Here is an 8,323-nt window from a genome sequence, read left to right as displayed (position 1 = left end):
TGTAAACAATTTGTATTCTTAGAAAAAATTAAAAAGAAAGGCACCTGGAGGCTAGAGATTTATTTCGTTTTGGTAAAAGTGTGTGTTTTGTTTGGGTGTACATTTGAGAAACTAATTCAAAAATTTTGGAGGCCACTATGTGTCCCTCCACCCCTAGCCATAAAATGCATTGTAATTATTACTTAATCTTAATTTAAAATCATGATTTCAGTGTAAACTTGTATGTAATAAGGTATGTGTAATAAACATCACCTGAAAATATCATCGCTTGTGTTGTTTCAAGTTGGTCAAAAGTGGGAGGAGTCGCGGCCAGGAATTTTGGAGAGGACTGTCATGATTTGCTAGGGGATATGTAAAGATAAGAATGAAGTTCGACATGGGGGCAGGCTTCGGATTGGACAGACTATGACAAGAAGCTCTCTTAGTTTGCTTGAGAATTTCCAGATGGCGAATGAAAGACCAATAGCTACTACAGAAAGGAACCATGTCGTAAAGTGGGTCCCTCCACAGGCAGGATGCTATAAGGTCAATGTTGTTGGGGTTGTGTTTCCTAAAAGGAAGCAGGCTGGTGTGGGAGTGGTAGTACGGGATGGTGTTAGACAGGTGATAGCAGCACTATGTAGGAAACTGTACACTCTGCTGGGGCCACTAGAAACTGAGGCTAAGGCTATGGAGATAGGGGTCACTTTCGCAATGGAGGTTGGGGTCAGGGATGTGACCTTTAAGGGTGACTCGCTAGTGATATGCAATGCTATCCATAGTCTAACTGAAGCAGCTCCATTAGTCCAGAATGTAGTCACAGGAATCCTTAAACGAGTTCAAGATTTTCGGACTTTTGCTTTTTCCCATACCAAAAGACAAGGGAATGCCCTTGCCTACATATTGGCTCAACATGCAGTTAATGTGGAAGACATTGTAGTATGGCTTGAGGAATGCCCAGGGTGTATTGAGCATGCGTGCATGTATGATGTACTATCCAATTCCAATTCTAAATAAAATATTGTGAGCTTTCCCATAATAAAAAAATAGAAAAAAAGTTGGTCAAAAGTTAACTCATACAAGGAAAAACTGGTCAAAAACTTGGTAAGACATATTCTAAACTGCCAACCAATAAAAAAAAAAGGGTGGGGGTGGGGTGAAAAGGTCTAAGATTTGGATGTGTCTAATCTTCGGCAATCAATTTTTACGATAGAAAAGGAATTTGATTAATTTGGATCATTGTATTTGATTGTTAAGTTTTCACTTTTTACGCTTAAAATGTAATTGCACAGAAATTATTGTCACTAATTTATTTTAAGCTGGTCAAAAATTTAGTTCTTAAAAAAAAAAGGGTAAAAAAGTTAATGAAAAATATGGTTTTAAAAAGGTGGAAATTATTGTTTTCTAAAATTTACTTACCAAACACTTTCAATCCTTTAAATTTTAAATGAGCATTATTGTTTGGTGAATTTTATAAAATGTGCAATATTAGTCTCTTCATTAACTTTTATTACTTTCCTCACTTACATGTCTAATAGAATAATGATGTCTAGACTTAGCAAAATATTTTTGGACAAAGTTTAGGTACAAAACTTGTTTAGCCTAAGGTTACAACTTTACTCAATAAAATAAATGTTACTATATATTTGGTAAATCTAATCATTGAATTGCATGTTCTACATGCTCTTATTACACATGCCAAATTTTGTGTCAATTAGATATTATTTACTATATGATTTATAAGTTTATGTATTATGCATAATTTTAAACTACAAAAACTTACAAATTTAAACAATTTATTGATGACATAGCTATTAATTTTTAATTTTTTAGAAATTTTGCAAGCATGAAGGATATAAGAAGAAGATGTAATCCAATGGTGGATTTCTCAAAATTTGCGTCCAATAGAAAGATATTGAGTAAATATGTAGCCTTAGGCTACAACCAATTTTATAGCTAAATTTTATCCTTTTTTTTTTTTACTAAAAAAATTATACAAGTATTTGGTCTAACGGAGCATCACCTTTCTATTTGGATTGTGTCCCAAATTAAACCCAATAGAGAAAAAAAAAATCCTTAATTTAGGAAATCTATTATCAACGTGGCGTGCATTTGCTTCAATTAATTTTTATGGATGGTATATATTTTTAGAAGTTATATTTTCAAAAGGTATAAGGTTTGGAGAGTACATTTAGACTTGGCAAAATTGGATCCAATCTTGATAACTTGATTCGCACCCAAAGAAAAATACTTGACTCAAAAAAGATTTCTGGGCCTGGAGTAAACTCAGTAAAGTATAACAATACAAGCATAGTACCCAATTTTAATATTGTTACTTATGGTAGGACACCAAATAAGATCTCTTATTTAACTATCAGAAACTTTACCGGTTGAGTTAATTGAAACCCACCTCACATGCCTTAATTATTAACTGCTTCAAATGCCTTATTAATTGTTATCATTTTTTTTTTCACATGCGTTTTAGTTTCTTTTGAGTAGCTTTATATATGCTAGTGTATAACTTGTGTATATGCATGATACAATTAAAAACAATTACAATTACACAGACACACACATATATATATATGGGTTCCAATTATACTTGGTGTAAATGTTACCCATTTTTTAAGTCATAGATGATTCTCTCTCTCTCTCTCTCTCTCTCTCTCTCTCTCTCATTTTTTTATCTTAGTTTTTTTTTTTTTATTATATATACACATGACGCAAAATTATATATTGATTGAAATCAAATTTAGAATTTAATTGAATTTTCTCTCAGCTTAGGCTTCAATTATATACTAGCGTGTAGCATTGTGTCTATGCATGGTACTATTAAAAATAATTATAATTATATAGTTCAAATTATATATGGTATTATCTTACATTTTTTTTTTTAAACCATACATTTCTAAAATATGTAAAATATGTAAAGGTTTCTCATTATATAGTCCCATAAAAATTAAAAACTTAGATGGACGCGTGGCGAAAAATTAGACTTTAATTGAAATCCAATTTTGAATATAATTGAATTTGGACTTTTTGATTTTTACACTCAATAATTTATGTGACACAAAATTAAAAATTAATTAGGACACGTGGCGCAAAATTGTGAATCCAATTAAAATCTATTTGGATTTTCTTTGAGCTTTGGTTATTAATATATACTAGCATGTAGTCCACGCTTCTGCACGAAAATATTAACGATTGTGATGATAAGATGTTTATCTTGGTAGATTCAGTTTCCACATTGAGCATTATAAATGGAGGTAGCTTAACACCAACATTTAAAAATCAAATTGGACACATAGCACAAAATTAAACTACAATTAGAAATTAATTTGATTTGATTTAAATTCTAAAATTGAACTTCAACTTAATATAATATATATGATTATATTTTTGTCCACTTTTAACAAATTAACAAAATCTTAATCCAGACACACTAAAAATTATTAAAAAATAAGAACTGATCATTGAGCTTGGAATTTTCTTAGATGCGCCAATGAAGCGTTAATGTATGAGAGTGTGAAGCAAGGAAAAGTGAGATTGAACATTGTGTTTGAACCCAGCCTTGCTCTGAGAAATCCGTAAGGAGGAGAGGGTAGTGTGTGGATCTAGTTGGTAGAGGTTGAGAGAGGAGGAGACATGGGATGACGATATGGAATTAGGAGGAGATGATGTTTTACTTTTATAGTCTTTCTCGTTGGACTTCTTGGTTCTAGTTGTGAGATTAGAAGAGCTCCAGACTCTATTGAGATCACCCATAAAGTGTGTAGATGAGATGTTCTTGCTTAGGCCTATGAGTATTATCATTGTGGTTTTCTTGGCTTCCGTGTTAAATGTTAATGCATCATTTATTTGAGCACAAAAATTAGAAAATTTAGATAAGATACATGACACAAAATTAGAGTTCAATTTATAATCTCCATAAAAGTGTGTAGGTAAAATGTTCTTGCTGAGGCCAATGAACATTATCATTGTGGTTTTCTTGGCTTCCATGTTAAATGTTAATGCATCATTTACTTGAGCACAAAAATTAGAAAATTTAGATAAGATGCATGACACAAAATTGAAGTCAAATTTATAATCTAATTAGAATTTTTTTTTTTTTTGAATTTTGGTTAGGACAAGTGGCGCAAAATTGAGAATCCAATTGAAATCTAATTAGATTTTCTCTCAGTTTCACCTATTATTATATATATAGATATATATATATATATATATATAGATTCCACATTGAAAACCCAGTTCGTGCATGATGCATGATTCTGTAGAAAATTATTATTTTCTTTTAAAAAGATTGGGGTCTCATTTTAATGCATGCTCTTTTATATAATCCATAAGGTTTATTTTGATGTTCCACTTTTTTTCTCAATCGTATAACCACAATTTCTTCATTTTCTTGAATCTCAGTCTTTGATGAACACGACCCCTTGATTGACTCAGTACTTGAAGTGACAAAGGCTGACTACGATAAATGCTACGTATCAAATCCAATCAAAGAACATAGCGATGTCAACACCAAAGTAGAGTTGGACAGGTCAGGACCATTCTATTTCATAAGTAACGCTGTGGTGAGCTGTGAGGAAGGCCAGAAGCTGACTGTGGTTGTGTTGCACAAGCATCCTAAGCCTCTTCCGCCACCAGGTCATGCAGCAAGTCCAGCACCATTGTCTTCGCCACCAAAGGGTCCTTTAACAAGTCCAGCACCATTGACTCCGCTACCAAAGGTTCCTGCACCAATTCCAGCACGACCGGCTTCTCCACCAAAGAATCCTGCACCAAATCCAGCACCACTGTCTATGCCACCAACAGCTGGTGCGTTTGGATTGAGGGGTGGATTTGTTGGTATTGTTGTGGAATTATGAGTTTGGTGGGAATAGTTTTTATTTGAGGGACATGTGTGAAGAGGAGAAGGATGTGAACTTTTACTTTTACTATGATTTTATTTTGTGTGAATGCTGCAGATTGCAGAGGGGAGATGTGAACTTAAATTTTAAAGATATGAAAAGATTATCATGATTTTATGTTACTAGATAGGAAAGGAAATGGAGTTGCATTGTTTTGTAATTTTTTTTTTTTTTTTTTTTTTTTGCTTTCTATGTAATAATTATTAATGCATTATTATGGTTGAGTCTTGAGTATTTGTTTCCTGAGAGATGCTACATCTGCAACAATTTTACAACATTTTTCAACAAATCATAGGTGGTTAGTTATTATTGGTTCAAATTTGAAACTAATACTAAGATTACTTTTTTGCCCCAACAATAATAACCAGTAACAACTTGCCATTTAGGATTTGTTGTAAAATTGTTATAAAAATGTTGTAGACATAGCATTTCTCTTGTTCCCTTCCTTTTCCTTTTCGTTTTGGTTTAAATATAAATTTCAGTGATCTTTTTTTTTTTTTTTTGTTATTTATTTTTAACTTATTTTGTTTATATAGAATTTGTCAAATTTTTACTTATCTTTTTGTAAAGTATAATTGTATTTTTTTTAATCTTATTTTTTTAGTCAGATCAACCAATAAAAATAAGTTTTTTTTTTCCCAAAGTAGCATATATACCCTTTCACCTCATATTAAAAAATCAAATAAAGAAATATAATTTTTATAACTTATGAGAATTTATTTTTTAAATAAATTAAAGATCAATATTTATTTTTATGAAATAAAGAGTAAGATAGGAAAATTATCAATCTTGTGTTGTGTTTATTGACTTTTTAAAAGAGCATTGTTTTTTCTACCTTTTCAATAAATAAATAAAATAGTCTCGAACATCCTCAATGAAATAAATGACTAACAATATGGATTGAGGATATTTCTAATATAAAATTTACATTATTGAATCTGAAGTTTCTTCGGATGTATTCCAGAGTTTTCAACGTTGAAATGACACAATATCACGGTTTTCTTATCCCAAAAAAAATTACAATATTGAGCTATGTGATCAAATAATTGAAGAGTGTAATTAATTAGTCTATTTTATGAATTCTTTAGTTTGATTTTATTTCAGTTTATAATCTACATTTCACTGACATTTTGAAGACAAATAGATTTATAAAATCTAATAAAAATTCAAATAAATTATAATTCAATTCCCATGAGATAACCAAACAATGTCCAGACTCAATTCCCATGCCAAATTTAGCTGGCAAATGGAACTACTTCACAATTTGGTCATGTTGAAACTTGCACATGAATAATGCATATGCTTCTGTGAAGTTAATCTTTTTGGCCAACAAAACTTACGAAAACGTCAAATTGAATTCATAGTTGAATCAGATATTATGGTATATTATATCATTGGGCCAATAACAAAAAGATAGCAAAATCTTGGCATCTTATCTCTGTTATGATATCTTATAACAGGTTACAGGTGCGAGAAACTTACTCCTAAATATATACCATGACAAGCGGGCTGTTCCATATCACTGTTATGATATCTTATCTATTTTTTCCCCCTGACCGAAATGTTTGTGATTTTCTAAGATTTTGTTGGGTTGTTGATCTTCTAGTCTAGACTTATTTGGGAGGAAAAACTGCCATTATAAGCTAAATCCAGTCGANTTGCCCCTTAGAAGAAAAATATGAAGAGACAGGAAAATTGCACTGGTGGGCTGGGATTTAAGAAAAGTGGGAAGGTAGTCGCAGACACCGGTATTGACTACTTTTTAATTGACGTAAAAAAAAAAAAGGATTGGACGCTGCCTTTTGGAAGTGTGTGTGTATATATATCACATAAGTAATGTTTGAAGTATGAATTGGTGTCTCTTCTATTCAAAATGGATGCCAAGATTTCATGAGGATTATCATGATCGCGATGCTTCTCTTTTTGTTTCTCTCATCTGCCACTGCGAGGGCGTTTTCTGAGCCGAACAACGTCGCCGCTGAAGCCAGTGAGTTCATTTTTGGTGGCCTTATTGTTGTACAGGTTTTTTAGATATATGCAATTAATTAATTTCTTGTTATGTTTGCAGCGAAGAAGAGTAGCCTGCAACGTATTACTGTTCAGATGAAAACTATTGGAGAAATGAAGTTAATAAAACCTGGCCCCATTTGTGTTAATGAGTGCAAGCGGCCAAGAAATCCGTAACACATTTAAAGTCACTACCGAAACCGTAGTGTAGAACACCTTTGAAATTTCCAATGTTAATCCCTGAATTTCTTTTTCTTTTTCTTTTTTTTCTTTTTCTTTTTCATGTTTGTCTGCCTTCTAGTTGAAGAAAATAAGAGCAATTATTGTCCAATTAAAAATTGAAGAGCCCTATCTGGCAGACCAGAAGCTTTTATCCTCTAGGTTTTGCTTTATTTTTTTATTTTTTAACTTTTTTTTATTATACTGTTAGCAAATAAGCTTCGAAAGGTAAATGATGTTAAACGGTAAACACTCCATTTTGCAATCTTTATTTAACATTGTCATTACAAAAAGGGTAAAATCATTATTTTGACCATTACATCTCCAAATACTTAATTGTAAACAAATCTAGAAGCACTGACCATCAAAATGTTATATCGCGTGCTTAAATCTAATCAACAAATTAAAAGTTATATCCAAAGCAAAATTTGGGTGGTTAATTTGCATTCTCATGATTGGGGTTGATCACGTGTGATTGTGATTTATTGATTATAATTGCTTCTTTAAAATTAATTTTGATTAATTATGTATCATAATCTAATTGGATAAAACTAATAATAATCATGAAGATGCATACTGTTTAGCCAAAAAAAAAAATGAAGATGCATACACCAGATAATTTTAAAGTAACTAATAATCTCACCAGGTAGTGGAGTGAATTTAAATATATAGTTAATTATCTTTAACTTAAGATAATTAACTAGTATTTAAAATCCATAAATGACCCTTACAATATCTAGCTTTAAAATGGCCAAAAAAAAAAAAGGTTCAAAGTCGGATTTCTCTCAAAGGATAATCAGAAAAACGTCCAAATCTGTATTAGATTAAATAAGGACTTGGTTCTTATTTCCGATCTAGTACCTTAGTGCTTTGCAATCCATCGTCCCAAGCCAATATGGTCCATGGCTTTGCATGGTAGAAGTTGCTCATTCATATCGAGGAAACTCCTCCTAAAATGTTCGAATTATAATACTTTCAATCTATATTATAAATATTTATATACTAGAAAATTATAACTTCAGCGTAAAGAATCTTTTCAAAAGAAAAAAAAAATGTTAAAGAAAAATATCATATTTAGAAGTTTATTATTACGTAATTACCATCTTACTATTATTCTTTACACAGAACTTTTTATGAAGGAAAATAAATTATTACACAAAGAAGCGCGAAAATTACCCTTCCAACTTTGGAGTAGTGGCCATTACACC

At 31.3% G+C, this 8,323-nt stretch overlaps 1 long non-coding RNA gene across 1 annotated transcript; it reads left to right on the top strand.

Annotated features, from left to right (window-relative positions):
- The first annotated feature begins 6,692 nt into the window (after positions 1-6,692).
- LOC136071503 (uncharacterized) lies at positions 6,693-7,376 on the top strand. The gene is made up of 2 exons (XR_010632796.1): positions 6,693-6,876; positions 6,958-7,376. It is a non-coding gene; the product is annotated as an uncharacterized LOC136071503 (long non-coding RNA).
- Positions 7,377-8,323: the final 947 nt, after the last annotated feature.

This window comes from Quercus suber, unplaced genomic scaffold (assembly GCF_002906115.3).
Source record: "Quercus suber isolate HL8 unplaced genomic scaffold, Cork oak 2.0 scaffold_318, whole genome shotgun sequence".
Lineage (NCBI taxonomy): Eukaryota > Viridiplantae > Streptophyta > Magnoliopsida > Fagales > Fagaceae > Quercus > Quercus suber.
This window is presented reverse-complemented; position numbering and strand designations above follow the sequence as displayed.